The sequence below is a fragment of the Mustela putorius genome, unplaced genomic scaffold (assembly GCF_011764305.1).
Source record: "Mustela putorius furo isolate JIRA1106 unplaced genomic scaffold, ASM1176430v1.1 tig00000698_pilon_pilon_pilon, whole genome shotgun sequence".
In the NCBI taxonomy this organism is placed as follows: Eukaryota; Metazoa; Chordata; class Mammalia; order Carnivora; family Mustelidae; genus Mustela; species Mustela putorius.
This window is the reverse complement of record NW_025421449.1, coordinates 13,406,834-13,423,164: the sequence shown is the minus strand read 5'-3', so window position 1 is coordinate 13,423,164 and position 16,331 is coordinate 13,406,834. Positions and strand designations below refer to the sequence as shown.

The window sequence follows — 16,331 nt, the reverse complement described above, 5'->3', positions numbered from 1 at the left end:
GGTGTGAGAGGTTGTGTTTTATTATACATAGGGATTGGACCACTCATGTAAAATAACAAAAGTATTTAACTACATAATTATTTCATTTTCTTTCTTGTGTCAAACCCACCTACTCTTACCTTCAGCAGCACCACTACTACCCTTGTTTGGTTTGCCTTAATTTGTTTTTTCTATAAAAGACAAATATTTGGAGCACCTGGGTGGCTCAGTCATTAAGCATCTGCCTTTGGCTCAGGTCATGATCCCTGCATATCGGGCTCTCTGCTCTGAGAGAAGCCGGCTTCTCCCTCTCCCACTCCCCCTGCTTGTGGCCCCGCTATCTCTGTGTCTCTCTCTGTCAAAGAAATAAATAAATACAATCTTTTAAAAAATAAAAAATAAAAGACAAATAGTACTGGACTAGTGGACTAGTTAAACTGGTATAAGCAGCCACTCTGGGGTTCTATTTGCAATCTTACCGGCTCTCACCTATCCTGAGAAGAGTAATGTTTTGCTTTCAAAGACTCTTATTCTGAAGTCTAATTAGCAAAATAAAAACTAAGTTTAAAGTCAGGAACTCAGTTTGACTTGTAGTCTACTAGCTGATACTTCTAATCTAAGAACTAATTCAACTACAAGAACTTTCATTAGTATATATAAATGAAAAGACACAGAAATCCATAAATTTTTAAACAATTTAGAGATTACGAATTTGAAAAACTCTTATAGAAGGGGGATGTCGACTTTATTACAGATAATATGAATAAAATTAGAATTTATTTTCTATGTTGGGTATTCCATCCAAACCATTCCAATTTTGTGCTGTTTGCCTTCCTTCCAGAATGCATTGAGGACTAAAAGCAAATGGAATAATTGTTTCAGAAAAAGCAGAAATGAAGAAACACCTCTGGATAATTATTTAACCTTGACATAAAAAGGAATTATTTCACAGAACCTCTTTCCATCATGAAATACCTGCTGCCTTAATATATGTCTTCCTAAAAGCACCCCCCCCCAAATAAAAGGACATGGGAAAAAAAAAACTGGCAAAGGCCATAATAGACAATTTCCAAAATATAAAATAAACATCCAATAAATAAGATGTAGGAAAAAATGCTAACACCAATGGTGACTTAGCAAAATTGAAAAGAATCTAGTACTCATTAATACTGCAGATAGGATTAGATTCATAAACTTTCTGGCAACCAATTTGTCAAAATTTAACTAAAACCTTTTTAAAAAGACAAGTTCTTCCTTTGTCTTTTTAGCCCTCAGCAATAGATAAATGCAGAAAATGTATGTGTAGGTACTGTTACTGCAGCATTATTTAGAATGGCAAAAAAGGGGGCAACAGGGTGGCTCAGATGGTTAAGCGTCTGCCTTGGGGTTAGGTCACAATCCCAGGGTCCTGAAACAGAGTCCCATGTTGGGCTCCCTGCCCAGCAGGAAGCGTGCTTTTCCCTCTCCCACTCCCCCTGCTTGTGTTTCCTCTCTCTCTCTCTCTCATATGAAAAAAAAAAAAAAAAGAGAGAGAGAATGGCAAAAAAGTAGAAATGCCCAAGAACAAAAAAAGGCTAAACACCGGGGTGCCTGGGTGGCTCAGTGGGTTAAAGTCTGCCTTTGGCTCAGGTCATGATCCTGGGATCCAGCCCCGCACCTGGTTTTCTGTTCCGCCAGGAGCCTGTTTCCTCCTCTCTCTCTCTGCCTGCCTCTCTGCCTACTTGTGATCTCTGACTGTCAAATAAATAAATAAAATCTTTAAAAAAAAAAAAAATAATAATGAGCAAGCCACACTCCCGACGCCCCACGCTGTTCTGCTTGCTCGGCCTGCTTGCCCACTCACCTGTGCCCACCATGGCCACCATTCAGCAGCCAGTAGAAGATGGTGCTTAGTGGAGAGCAAAGGCTTTGGCGAATACATGAAGGAAGTAGGAGTGGGAAGTAGGAGTGGGAATGGCTCTGTGAAAAGTGGGTGCGGTGGCCAAACCAGATTGTATCATCTCTTCTGAGGACAAAAACCTCACCATAAAAACTGAGAGCACTTTGGGAAAACCTCACAGTTTTCATGTAACCTGGGAGAGAAGTCTGAAGAAACTACAGCTGATGGCAGAAAAACTCAGATGGTCTACAACTTCACAGATAGTGCATTGATACAACATTAGGAGTGGGACAGGAAGGAAAGTACAATCACAAAAAAATTGGAAAATGGGAAATTAGTGGTGGAATGCATAATGAACAATGTCATCTGTACTCGGGTCTGTGAAAAGGTAGAGTAAAAATTCCATCACCACTTTGGACAGGAATTAGCTGTGACGATGAACAAGCTCAGTTCAATGAGCAAATCTCCATACTGCTTTTTTTTTTTCCATTACTGTGTTCAGTTATCTTTAGCACAAACATTTTACATGCAACTATTTCAAAGTGTTGATTTAATTAGGATAATCCCTTTAGTTAGTAAATAAATGTGTTTGTACTAAAAAAAAAAAAATAATAATGAAAATATATTTATAGACAAGGAAAGATGTCAATTGGGTAGAAAAACAGATGGTTGGGGACGCCTGAGTGGCTCAGTTGGTTAAGCAGCTGCCTTCGGCTCAGGTCATGATCCCAGCGTCCTGGGATCGAGTCCCACATCCGGCTCCTTGCTCAGCAGGGAGCCTGCTTCTCCCTCTGCCTCTGTCTGCCATTCTGTCTGCCTATGCTGGCTCTCTCCCTCTCTCTCTCTGATAAATAAATAAAATCTTTAAAAAAAAAAAAAAAAAAAAAAAAAAAAACAGATGGTTGTTTCTAATCTTTTGCTCTGACAAATGTTTTGACAAATCTCTGTAAGTCATAAGTAAATTAAAATAAATGAGTCTAACTGTCTATTAAGTTTATGATATTATGCTTAGAGAGAAACTATTGCAAGTGAGGAAAATTTTTCAAACTATTTTCAGTAGTTATATTATGGATGGTAGTACTGGCATCATTATTCTGGTTGTGCATACATGGATATAAATGAAAACAATTATATTAATGTTTGTTGAAAAGTGGATTCTCAAATTAGGTAAAAGAAAAAAAGGATGTAAAAAACAATAAAATTAAATTAAAAACCTATGTTCCTGAATGTAAGTGCAAAGTACTGGTATGAACACAAAATGTTTTTAACTTTAAATGAAAAAATACATTTTTTCCACTGAAAAGAACTAAATATTAAATTTAAAAAAAATAGGTCTATAAAACAGCATGTACAGAATTATCCATTTTATGGGGGAAAAAGAGAAAACACTGTATAATATGCAAAGAAAAAAGTTGAAAGGAAGCCAAAACATAGGTTATGGAGTTTTTCTTTTTTTTTGTTTTCGTTAGAGTACTTGCATTTTCTCATTTTCTGCATTAAGCACTGACTTATGTAGTTTTACTTAAAAAATCTTATCTCCTATAAAAACATTTGGCTGTCTGTGTACATGTATATATGTGTGAAACAAAATAATGTTGGGTGCCCCAAGCCAGCTCTGATAAATAAGGATGCAGCAAAGTATCAAAGGCAATAGAGAACATCGTTTTCTAGGTCCAGAGCAGGCTTTGGCTTGCTGAGACACAACTATCAGTAAAAGCACTGCCACACTACCAAAAAGATGTTCAACTTTTAATAACTAGCTAAACCCTATATTTGTTTTGTGTGGTTTTCTGTAGGTTTCATTTTATAATGAAAGTGTTAAAAAATTAATCTTACAGAAGGAAAATTAGTCTGTTCCAATGAATGTAAACGTAACAGAATAATTATATCACTCTGAGAAGGTACTAAGAAAGCACAGTGGAAAAAGGAAGGAAAACCATCCATATTTATGCCTCAACTTAACACTCACCAATAAATCACTGCATATGATGTTTCATAAATTTATCTAGACACATGAGAAGATGATGTGTAGCATGGGGGCAGGGAAAAGAATTGTATATGTACAATATGACTTTATCTTTAATGCTGAAAAATACATCAGGATGGTGATAAGCCAAAGGATTATTATAATTTTCCATTATGTGATATAATATGGATTTATGCTCTTTATATTCTTTATTTTTCTGTAGTAAGCTTTTATAATATCCAAAACTTCATGTTGGAAAAAGTCTACCTTTCTTGACATCAGCAGAGAAGTTCAAACCACATAAACCTAGCCTGAGTATGGGAACCCATCAACCTGGTACATCCCTTAACCGCAATAAAAACCAGAGCTACCTGCCTCTCTTAACTTCACTCAAACTATTCTTGTCCACTTTGGGTACCTGCTCTGCTCTCCCCAGAAAGCATCATTACTTGAGTAATAAATTGTTTCATACCCTCTTAGTATACAGTATTCACATCTGAACAAATTTGTGGGGAGGGAATTTGACGCTGTCCCTCCATGTGGCAACTGAAAGACATACCCTCAATAACTCAACACATATAAAAACCAGAATGTAGAAGGCACAAGATATACCCACGTCTTTGTCTTTGACAAGAGTGTATCTAAACTATGATATTGCTGCCTTGGCATCCATTTTGTGTGGCCAAGGGACCTGTCCAGGCCTTGAACTGAAACTAGCCCCTCCCATGAGTTCATGCCCCTAGGTAATAATCCCAGCGTCACAAGAAAATGTAAATTCCTGATAGGATTTCCCCAACAGCCCTTGTGAGCTGTAATTACCCTGCCTCCCAATGCCTTCCTCTTGCGCACCCCTTAAATAAACTCACTTGGCGTTATCAAAACCCTATTCTTTTCGGTTTCTACTGACCAATCCAGAATTAGTTCAGGAATCCCAAAGCACTCTAGTCATCAATCCTAATAAAGTCACATACCGCAGGACTTGTGACTTTCCTTACCTGCACTTTTATGGCCCCTCCAGGCATGCCAAATACTTCCTTCAATACCTATTAGTAATAAACTTCTCTATTGCAATTTCCTTTGTTCTCTTTTACTGAAGTAGGGTTCACCATCCAACACTCCAGGGCTCTACTTTACAAATGGTAATTGAACAAGGTTGCAAGAGCCCTCCAAGGGTACTTGTCTTCCCAGAAACAGTTTCTTTACAGTATGGTAATGGCTCAACTACCATGAAAGCACGATGGATGGATATCTAAGTCTTGGCATGTCAGAGAAAATCTAAAACAAAATCAAGTCAGAGAAAATCTAAAGAATAAACAAATATGGTCTCTAGAACATGGAAGAGGAAAATACCTTCTACATAAACAGTATGCTAAGGGCAAGGAATCAAAAAGCATAATCTACTCTAAATGCAAGTATAAAAAAATAAATTTATTTTTAAAAGACAAAAAGTAAATACTTAGACTTTGCAGGCCCACAGACAAAATCAGTATACTACATAGGTACTTACAGAATCATTTAAAGTATAATCACCTAAAATGTAAAAAAAACCTTTTTCAGGCTGTGAAAAAACAAGGTGGTTCGCCAGATGTAGCTGGCTTATATGACAGAGTTTACTGACCTGCTCAATGCAGATAAATGCAAGTAGTTTGTTAATACTTGTTATGGACTATTTGTATTTTCCCAAAGTTCTTATACTGAAGCCCTAGCCCACAATATGAGTCTATGTGGAGGTAGGGTCTCCAGGGGTAATTTGTTCTAGTCAGAGTCAGGATAGTGGGAACCCTATGATGGGATTAATGTCCTTATAAAGAAGAGAAAGAAATCGGAGCACACACTCTTTCTCTCCCACCATGTGAGTATATAGTAAAAAGGTGGCTATCTGGAAGCAAGGAAAGGGGTCTGTCTTCATCAGGGAATGAATCTGCCAACACGTTGATCTTGGACTTCCAGCCTCCAAAACTGAAATAAATGTCTGCTGTTTAAGCCACTCAGTCTACAGTGTTTTGTTATAGTAGCCCTAGGTGACTAAGACAACACTCAGAGAAGTAGATCTATACCATGAACAACTATTTAGGTCATATTAAGGCGTCTAGACTTTATGTCAATGAAAGAGGTATGACTGATAAGTTTTCACAAGTGGTAAATTGAAATTTACATTAAAGAAATATTCTGGTTGCTGTGTTCAAAATGAATTTAAATAGGAAATAAAAAGCAGTTTGTGGCTATTGCAGAAGCCATGTGACATGATGGTGGCCTGGCATTAATCAGTGTCAGTGAGAATGAAGGATAAGCAGTTACAAAACATACTGAGGAGTCAGGATCTATAAAACAAAATCTCACTGAGCAGTAAGGAAGGAGCCACAAATAACTCCTTGGTTCCTGGCTTGAGAAACGCATGGATAATTCCTATTCACTGAAATAAAGTATAAAAAAAAAGAAAACCAAAACCGGTAAGAGCTAAAAGAATTAATACCTAATTTTAGAACCTGGTAATTTTGATATGTTTGCTGCATCTTTGGAAGACATGTTCAGCAGGGGACAATATATGTGAGATGGGCAAGAGATTTGAGGTGTGGGTCTCAGCACCTCAGAGATGACATACAAAGCCGAATAAGGAGTTGAAGACTGGATTCTAACATCTGTCTTAAACAATGTTCCCTTATTCATCTTTATAGGAGATCTATGCTTCTCAGAGTTATATCAGAGATATTACTGAGACCTTTCAGTAAGGAAGCAGGCAAAAGAGAGGAAGTAAAAAAAAATTTGATCTATTGTAATTTTTCTCTACCAGCTTAGAAATCTGTCATCTACACAGGTAAGAATTATTATAGAAAGGGGGAAAAAAAAAAAAAAACATGCAGCATGGAGACTGGTTAACGTGGGAAAGAGTTTCTGTTCCATATTTGTTATGCCAGGATCCCCTAACTGGCGAGCCAGGACTTCTTGACAGCCAACATCCACATGTACCTGTTTAAGTTGGGAGATCATCTAATAAGACCATTAGCTGGGAGTATGACAAAAAAACCTTAAATCTGTATATTCTGGCTCCCAGAGGTTTCCCACAAGCCTCATTGGAATTAAAACTCTGAATACATATTAGCAGAATCATCATAGAATTTCCTTGACCTCTGAGAATACTTTTCCATCAAATACAGCAAGCTGGTAGGCCAGTTCTTTCTTCCATGCATCCCTCTTTCACTAATAAATTGAAGAAAGCCTTCACGTTTCTGACAAATGAACAGCACTATCTATTTTAATTATCATGCAGTAAAATTATCTTTTTCTTATTGTACAGTTTATGAATTTTAAAATACATATTATTTTGTGTAAGCACCAATACACTTAGGACAAAAATAGTCTCTTCACCTGAAAAAATCTTCCTTGTACTATCCAGCTATAGTTACACCCACCACCCACTCATATCCCCAACAATGATCCATTCTCCAACACTACAGCTATGTCTTTTAAGAATGTCATATAAATGGAATCAGAGTTTGCAACCCTTTTAGACTGGCTTCCTACACTCAACAGAATACCTTTAAGATTCACCTAAGTCGAGGCACCTGGGTTTCTCAGACAGTTAAGTGTCTATTATTTGGCTTAGGTCATAATCCCAGAGTCCTGGGATTGAGTCCCGCACTCAGTTCCTTGCTTGGCGGAGAACCTACTTTTCCCTTGCCTCCTGCTCCCCCTGGTTGTACTTCACCTCCCTCTCTCTCTCTCTATCTCTCTGTCTCTCTCTCTGACAAATAAATAAATAAAATCTTAAAAAAAAAAAGAAAAAAAGAATCACCTAAGTCACTGAATATATCAATAATTCATTACATTTTATTGTTGAGTGGTATTCCTTTGCATGGATGTACCAGTTTGTGTATCCATGTACTCACTGAAGGACATTTTTGGGGTTTTCCAGTTTCTAGCTGTTATAAATAAAACTATGACAAACATTCATGCACAGGTTTTTGTGTGAATATAAACTTCCATGCCCAGGAGTAGTGGGACTGCTGGGTGACACAGTAAATATGTTTAAATTCTTAAGAAACTTCTAAGCCATTTCTGAGTTGCTGTATGGTTCTGCACTCTAGTTGTCAGTGAGACTGGCCTTTTCCATATGGCCCTCTATAGCCTGACTGCAAATCTGAAGAGAGTAGATCTCGTTCCCAAATTAGAACCTCAGTACCTGTTTCCAAAAAGCTCAGCGAAGACCTTATTCCAAAAAATTGTGTTTCTCTGTTCTAACCTGTCTGGGGTTACCTGAGTGACTGACACAAAATGTATGTTTTTGTTTTGCCTAGTTTGGAATTCACACAGTGTAGAAAAGTAATGGGCATTGCTCAAAACCACTGGGAGACAGACAATCCACAATCATCCTGGAACAAAATATTACAGTTGATAAACATAAATGAATAGTGAAGCCACAAAAAAAAAAAGTCCACAGTAGGATGCATTCTCAGTAAAGGCATAAGAGCACCCAAAGCTTTCAACTCTACATGATCTCTAGGCTCAGAAAAAGTAGTAAGTGAAGGTTAAGGCAGAGTTGTAAATCATCAAGCTATGCACTGAAGGAGTACCCAAAAAAGGAGCCAAAATGCAAAGATGAAAAGATAACAAGTTTTTTTTAAATTTTGACTTTGAGAATTTTTTACTCTCCTGCTTTGAATTCTTCCTTCTTTCTCTGTCACCCTCCCTTCCTCTTTCCCTCCTTCCCTTCTCTCTTACTCTCACTCTCCTTCTCTCCTCCTTTTGTCTCTTTTGTTTATTTTTGGCATTTAAGGAAATCCCTGCAGCTAAAGTAATACAAATTTCTCAGACTAAACATGATGAGCAAAAAGACTTTACAAAAATAGTTTTAAAAAATTACTTAAAAAGCAAACACCTAGAGCCTATAAGCAAGTAACAAAACAAACCCTAAGGAGAGTGCAGAATATGATTTCCAGAATTGCCACATTAAAATATTCAAAATGTCTATTTTTCAATAAAAACTTAGGGTCATGCAAAGAAAGTATCATCCAGTTACAGAAAAAGAAAAAGTAATAACAGAAATGATCCCTGATGAAGCTCAAACAATTGAACTTTGTCTATTGACAGCCTTTAAAACAACTGTCTTTGATATATTCAAAGAACTCAAGAAAACCATAAGCAAAGAATATTTAAACAAGTACAGAACATGGGTAAAGAAGCAATATAAAAAACAAACAAATTCTGCAGTTAAAGTATGACAAATGAAAAATTCACTAAAACTCCTGAGTATACATCCACAATAACTGAAAGCAGGATCTCAAAGAGATATATATACACCCACATTCACTGCAGTATTATAAGTTATAAGTCAAGAGGTGGAAACAATCCAAATGTCCATCAAAAGATGAATGGGTAAATGTGGTATATACATATAATGCATTATTATTCTCCTTTAAAAAGAAGAAAAGCTTATGACATGCAACAACACAGATGAACCTTGAGGACACTTTGCTAAGTGACATAGGCCAGTCACAAAATGACAATACTGCATGATTCCACATATATGAAGTATCTAGAATAGTCAAACTCATAGACACAGAAAGTAAAATAGTGGTTATTAGGGACTGGGAAGAGAGGGAAAAGGAGAAAAGGAACCTCACTGAATACAGAGGTTCAATTATGCAAGATAAAAAAGTTCTAAAGATCTGTTCTACAACAATAGTTAATGCTACTGAACTATACTTTAAAATAGCTGAAATGGTAAATTTTATGTAATTTTTTACAATTAAAAATTAAGAAAGAAAAAACAATTAAGAGTTAACACTTAAGAATTAAGAAATGATATAGTTGTGAACCCATATTTTCACCTACCTACTTGATGCCAGTATTGTGATAAGCGTTTCAAATACATTATCTTGATTTGGTCCTCATGAAAAAAAAAAAAAAAATCACAAGACTTTCAATAACAGATTTGAACAAAGAGAAGAAAGAATCAACAAATCTGAAGATTTGTCCATTGCAATTATTCAGGCTACATAGAAGAAAGAAAAACAATAAAATAAATAAAATTTATTTTATAAACAAAAGGCCTGACCAGAACCACGATTAGATACCACTTCATACCAGTCAGAATGGCTAAAATTAACAAGTCAGAAAACAACAGATGTTGGCCAGGATGCAGAGAAATGGGAACCTTCTTACACTCAGGTGGGAATGCAAACTGGTGTAGCCACTCTAGAAAATAGTATGGAGGTTCCTCAAAAACTTAAAAACAGAACTACCCTACAACCCAGCAATTGCACTAACAGGTATTTATCCAAAGGATACAAACACAGTGACTTGAAGGAGCACATATACCCCAATGTTTATAGCAACAATGTCCACAACAGTCAAAATATATAAAGAGCCCAGATTGACAGATGAATGGATAAAGATGATGTGGTAAATATGTATAATAATACACACACACACACACACACACACACACATATATATATATATATATATATATATATATTACTCAGCCATCAAAAAGAATGAAGTCTTGCCATTTGCAATGATGGAGATGGAACTAGAGGTTATTATGCTAAGCAAAATTAAGTCAGAGAAAGAAAAATACTGTATAATTTAACTTATATGTGGAACTTAAACAAAACAGATAAAGGGGAAGGGAAGGAAAAATAAAATAAGATAAAAACAGACAGGGAGGCAAACCATAAGAGACTCTTAACATAGGAAACCGAGGCTTGCTGGAGGAGAGGTAGGTAGAAGGATGCAATAACTGGCTGATGGGCATCAAGGAAGGCACTTGATAGAATAAGCACTGGGTGTTATATGCAACTGATAATGAATCACTAAGTTCCACCCCTGAAATAATACCCTATATGTTAACTTAACTGAATTGAAATAAAAAAATTTGTTAAAAGCCTGTCAAGGTATTCCAACATATGCATGATTAAAAACTTCAGAAAAAGAATGAAAAACAGGGACGCCTGGGTGGCTCAGTTGGTTAAGCGGATGCCTTCGGCTCAGGTCATGATCCCAGCGTCCTGGGATCGAGTCCTACATTGGGCTCCTTGCTCAGCAGGAGCCTGCTCCTCCCTCTGCCTCTGCCTGCCTCTCTGTCTGCATGTGCTCGCTAGCTCTCTCTCCCTCTATCCCTGACAAATAAATAAATAAAATCTTAAAAAAAAAAAAAGAATGAAAAACAGGCAGAAAGAATATCTGAAAAAATAATAGACAAAAATTTCTCAAATTTGAAAAAAGATAAGGATTTACACATTGAAGAAACAAACTGAATTACAAGAAGAATAAATGCAGACAGCATACCAATTTGAATTATATTCAAATTGTCAAAAGCCAAAGAAAAGATGTAAAGCACCAAGAGAAAAGCAAGGCACTGTATGCTAGGGATCCACAGTAAGATGAAAAGCCAAGTTCTCATCACAAAGCATGGAGGCCAGAAGCCTATGGGATTACCTGTTTAAATTAAAGCACTAAAAGAACACTCAACCAAGAATTCTCTATCCAGGAAAACTACCCTTCAAAAATAAAGGAGAAATTAAGAGATTACCAAATAAAAACAAAACCAAAAAACTGAGATTATAACTAGTGAACTTGCCTTATAAAAAATTCTAAGGGGATTCATTCAAACACAAATACATAAAAAAAAGAATTATATGTTAATGTGTGCACAATGTATTAAGATGTAATTCATGACAATAACATGAAAAAAAGGAAAAAATTGTATAGAAACAGAGTTTTTGTATACAACTGAAGCTAAGTTTGTATCAATCCAAACTATGTTGTAAATTCAGGATTTTCATTGTAATTCCTAGGTAACCAAAAAAATATTTTAGATATAAACATTTGAAAAATTAGACAAGAATCAGAATGGTATATTGCAAAAAATCAATTAAATTCAAAAAAGCAGCAAGTGAAGAAATAAGAAAAAGTATAAGACATGCACAAAAAATAGCAAAATGAGATAATGAAATCATTCCTTATCAAATCATATCCTTATCTGTGACTACTATAAATGGAAATAGGTTAAATATCACAAATGGCAGAGTGGTTTAAAAAAAAAATCAAACTATATAGTAACCTTAGACTCACACTGCATCCAAAGACACATATATGTTAAAAGTAAACATGCAAACAGGAACCAGAAGATAGCTGGGTGGCCACACTAGTAGCAGACAAAATACTTTAAGTCAAAAATTATTATAAGAAACAACAAAGGATATTATATATTGATAACAGGTGAATTAACCAGAAGATATAACAATTATAGACATGTGCATACCAATCAACAGAGCAAAATATATGCAGCAAAGACTGACAAATTTGAAGGAAGAAATAAAGAGAGGTCTACAGTAATACCTGGAAATGTCAATATTATGCTTTCAATAATGAACAGATTATCTGGATAGAAGATTGTTATGGAAATAGAGAACTTGAACAATACTATAAACCAATTGGACCTGTAAGATAAGTATACCTATAGGTACAAACACAGATACATGATATTTAAGTATATACAACACATAATATAGATTTATATTTATAAATATTATATTACATAAATATATAATTGCATAATATATAAACATAAATATATGATCACATTTATATTACACATTACATGTTATATATAAAAATACAAACATATATGTACACATATACACACAAAATAAAAAAATTTACCCCACAAAAGCAGCACGTACATTTCTCTTATGTGCCTGGGGCATATTCTCCAAGATATAACATGTTATTCACAAAATAATTCTCAACAATAAACTGAAATCACAAGAAAATCTTCTTGGTCCAAATGTAATGAAATTACAAATCATAACAGAAAAGACCTGGAAAATTCACATATATGGAAACTGAACAATGCATTTTTAAAGAACTTTGCAATAGTTTTATATTTTTAATAAAAATATGGAATGCTTCACAAATTTGCATGTCATCCTTGCCTGCGAGCTATGTTGATCTTGCCCAAATTGTTTCAATTTTAGTATATGTGCTGCTGAAGTTAGAACTGAACAACACATTCTTAATCAACTGATCAAAGAAAAACCACAGGAAAAATCAGAAAATAGAGAAAAATCAGAGCAAAAATACAACATACCAGAGAACTTATAAAATGGAGCAAAAACTGTATTCAGAGTGAAATTTTTTGCAGCAAATGCCTATCTTAAAAAGAGAAGAAAAATCTAAAACCCAATAATCTAACTACAGCTTATGGAACCAGAAAAATAACAGAAAACTAAACCTCAAAGTTAACAGAGGAAAATAAAATAAAGATCATGCAGAAAAAAAATACAATAGAAAACAGCAAAACAGAAAAACTAATGAAACCAAAAGCTGGTGATATATTTATCACAAATATGACAAACCATTAACTATACTGACAAAGAAAAAAAGAAAGACAAAACTATAAAATAACTAAAATCAGAAGCAAAAATGGGGACATTACTACCAATGTTACTAAAACAAAAAGGATTTTAAGAGAGTATTATGAAAAATCTGAGCAACAGTACACAAATTAGACAATTAAGATAGATGGACAAATTTGTAGATGCATAGAAATTACCAAAATGACTCAAGGAAAAAAATAGAAAATCTGGACAAACTTAAAACAAGAGACATGATCTCTTTCTCCGCATCCTCGCCAGCATCTGTCATTTCCTGACTTGTTGATTTTAGCCATTCTGACTGGTGTGAGGTGATATCGCATCAAGAAGATGTGGTATATATACACAATGGAATACTATGCAGCCATCAAAAGAAATGAAATCTTGCCATTTGCGACAACATGGATGGAACTAGAGCGTATCATGCTTAGCGAAATAAGTCAAGCAGAGAAAGACAACTATCATATGATCTCCCTGATATGAGGAAGTGGTGATACAACATGGAGGCTTAAGTGGGTAGAAGAAGAATAAATGAAACAAGATGGGATTGGGAGGGAGACAAACCATAAGTGACTCTTAATCTCACAAAACAAATTGAGGGTTGCCGGGGGCAGGGGGTTTGGGAGAAGGGGGTGGGATTATGGACATTGGGGAGGGTATGTGATTTGGTGAGTGCTGTGAAGTGTGTAAACCTGTTGATTCACAGACCTGTACCCCTGGGGATAAAAATATATGTTTATCAAAAATAAAAAATTAAAAAAAAAAAAAAAAACAAGAGACATGATCAGTAATCCACAAACTTCCCCCCACAACAACAACAACAACAACAACAACAAACTCTACCATATCAGATGGCTTAACTGGTGAACTCTGCCAAAAATTTAAAGAATTAGCATCATTCCTTTCCAAACTCTTCAAAAAAATACAACACTTCCTAACTCATTCTATGAACCCAAAATTACCCTGATACAAATGCCAAACACTACAAGAAAAGAAAACTACAAACCAATATACTTTTGATATGGATATAAAGATATAATATACTAATAAATTCAACCAATCAGCATAATAAAAAGATTATACAACTGGGAGTTATCCCAGGAATACAAAGATAATTCCACATGTAAAAATCAATGTAATATACTGCATTTATAGAAGGAAAGAAAATAACCACATCACCTCAATTAATACAGAAATAGCATTCAACAGAATTCATCATCTTTTCATAACAAAAATATTCAGAAAAGTAGAAATATAGAGGAACTTTCTCAACATGATAAAGGACCTTTATAAAAAACCGACACCTAATACTCGCTAGAAAAAGACTGAAAGTTTATTTCCCTAAAATCAGAAGCAAAACAAGGATGTACACTTTCACCATTGCTATTCAACAATGTACTGGAGGTTCTAGCCAGACAATTAAACAAGAAAATTAAATAAAGAAGCATTTGAATTGGTAAAGAAGTAAACTATTTTTTTTCACAGATAACATGATTTTACTTTTTCAATACTGTTTTGACATTTGGGGCACCATAGGATGATACATATATATATGTATCATCCCAAAGAATCCACAAAAGAACTATGGAGCTAATAATAAACTCAGGAAAGTAGCGAGGTTAAAATATAAACACTGAAAATTCAGTTACTTTTTTTCTATACACCAAAAGGAACAATAAAAATTTTTAAGAAAAACAATTCCATTAACAATGGCATCAAAAAAAAAAGTCTAGAATAAATTTAACCAAGGAGATAAAAGACTTATATGCTGAAAAGTACAAAATATTGCTGAAAGAAACTAAAAAAGACCTAGATAAATGAAAAGACACTTTGTGTTCATAAACTATAAGAATTAATGTTGTTAAAATGTCTACTAGTCAAAGTAATCTATATTTTCAATGAAACCTTTCAAAATTTGAATGGCCTTTGTTGTAGAAATGAAAAAAAAGATTCTAAAATTCAAATGAAAGTGTGAGGCACCTCAAATACCAAGAGCACTGAAAAAGTACAACATACTTGGAAGACTCATACTTCTTGGTTTCAAAACTTATCTTTGTGATGAAATGATCAATTAGCAATAATCACGCCTCAGATAAACCTAATTGGTTACGATACTGCCACTGCGCAAAGCTTGTGATGAAATAATCAAAAACATGTGATTACATATTACTACAGTATTCAAAACAGTACACTACTGACAAACTGACAGACATACAGATCCACAGAACAGGACTGAAAGAACCGAAATAAATGTATACATCTCTGGCCAACTGATTTTTGACAAGAGTGCCGCTATCACTTTCAACTTAAAGGATGATCAGAATCATGGCCTTTTTTCATTTATATCCCTATTCACCCACTCCTCTTCCCAAATAGGATTAATCTGAGTGAGTCTTACATATCATCATTATTTATGTGATATAATAATGCAATATAAAATATTCCTGCTCAGTGGAGAGCCTGCTTCTCCCTCTCACTCTGCTGCTCCCCTTGCTTGTGCTATCTCTGTCAAATAAATAAATAAAAACTTAAAAAAAAAGAATAAACAGATCAATGGAACAAAACAAGGCTCAGAAGTAGACCCACACAAGTATATTCAACTAACTCGGACAAAGGGGAAGGAGAGAGAGTTCAACGTAGTAGAAAAGACAATCTTTTCATAGTGCTGCAACTCTTAGACAAAATTATATGCAAAAAAAAAAATTAACACAAATGCAAGTATTAAACATAAATTAACTCAAAATGGATCATAGACCAAAATGTGAAGTATAAGATTATAAAACTTTATTTTAAAGATTTTATTTATTTATTTGACACAGAGAGAGAGAAGGAGAGAGCATGGCGGGGGGGAGGGAGGTGCAGCAGGCAGAGGGAGAGGGAGAAGCAAGCTTCCTGGCTGAACAGGGAGCCTGATGCAGGGCTTGATCCCAGGACCCTGGGATAATGACCTGAGCCAAAGGCAGATGCTTAACCGACTAAGCCATCCAGGTTAGCCAAGATTATAAAACTTCTTAAAGTAGAAAACCTACATGACCTTGGGTTTAATAATGATTTGTTAATTATAATACCAATAGCATTATCTTTGAAAGAAAACACTGATAATTTGGAATTTATTTAAAACTTCTGC

At 34.9% G+C, this 16,331-nt stretch overlaps 1 protein-coding gene, 1 non-coding gene and 2 pseudogenes across 11 annotated transcripts in view; 1 reads left to right on the top strand and 3 right to left on the bottom strand.

The window, feature by feature from the left end:
• CCSER2 (coiled-coil serine rich protein 2) overlaps positions 1-16,331 on the bottom strand; it is a 190,455-nt gene that overhangs the window by 103,573 nt on the left and 70,551 nt on the right. Inside the window, exon 4 of one of the 10 annotated variants that reach the window (XR_006607720.1) lies at positions 9,657-9,711. The exons of the other annotated variants lie outside the window; for them this stretch is intronic. The gene's annotated coding sequence lies outside the window, so the exon portion shown is untranslated. The remainder of the gene's footprint in view (positions 1-9,656; positions 9,712-16,331) is intronic. 10 annotated transcript variants of the gene reach the window in all.
• On the top strand, positions 1,834-2,255 carry LOC101680921 (annotated as a pseudogene).
• LOC123393025 lies at positions 12,723-12,829 on the bottom strand. The gene has a single exon (XR_006607728.1). It is a non-coding gene; the product is annotated as a U6 spliceosomal RNA (small nuclear RNA).
• On the bottom strand, positions 15,231-15,336 carry LOC123393018 (annotated as a pseudogene).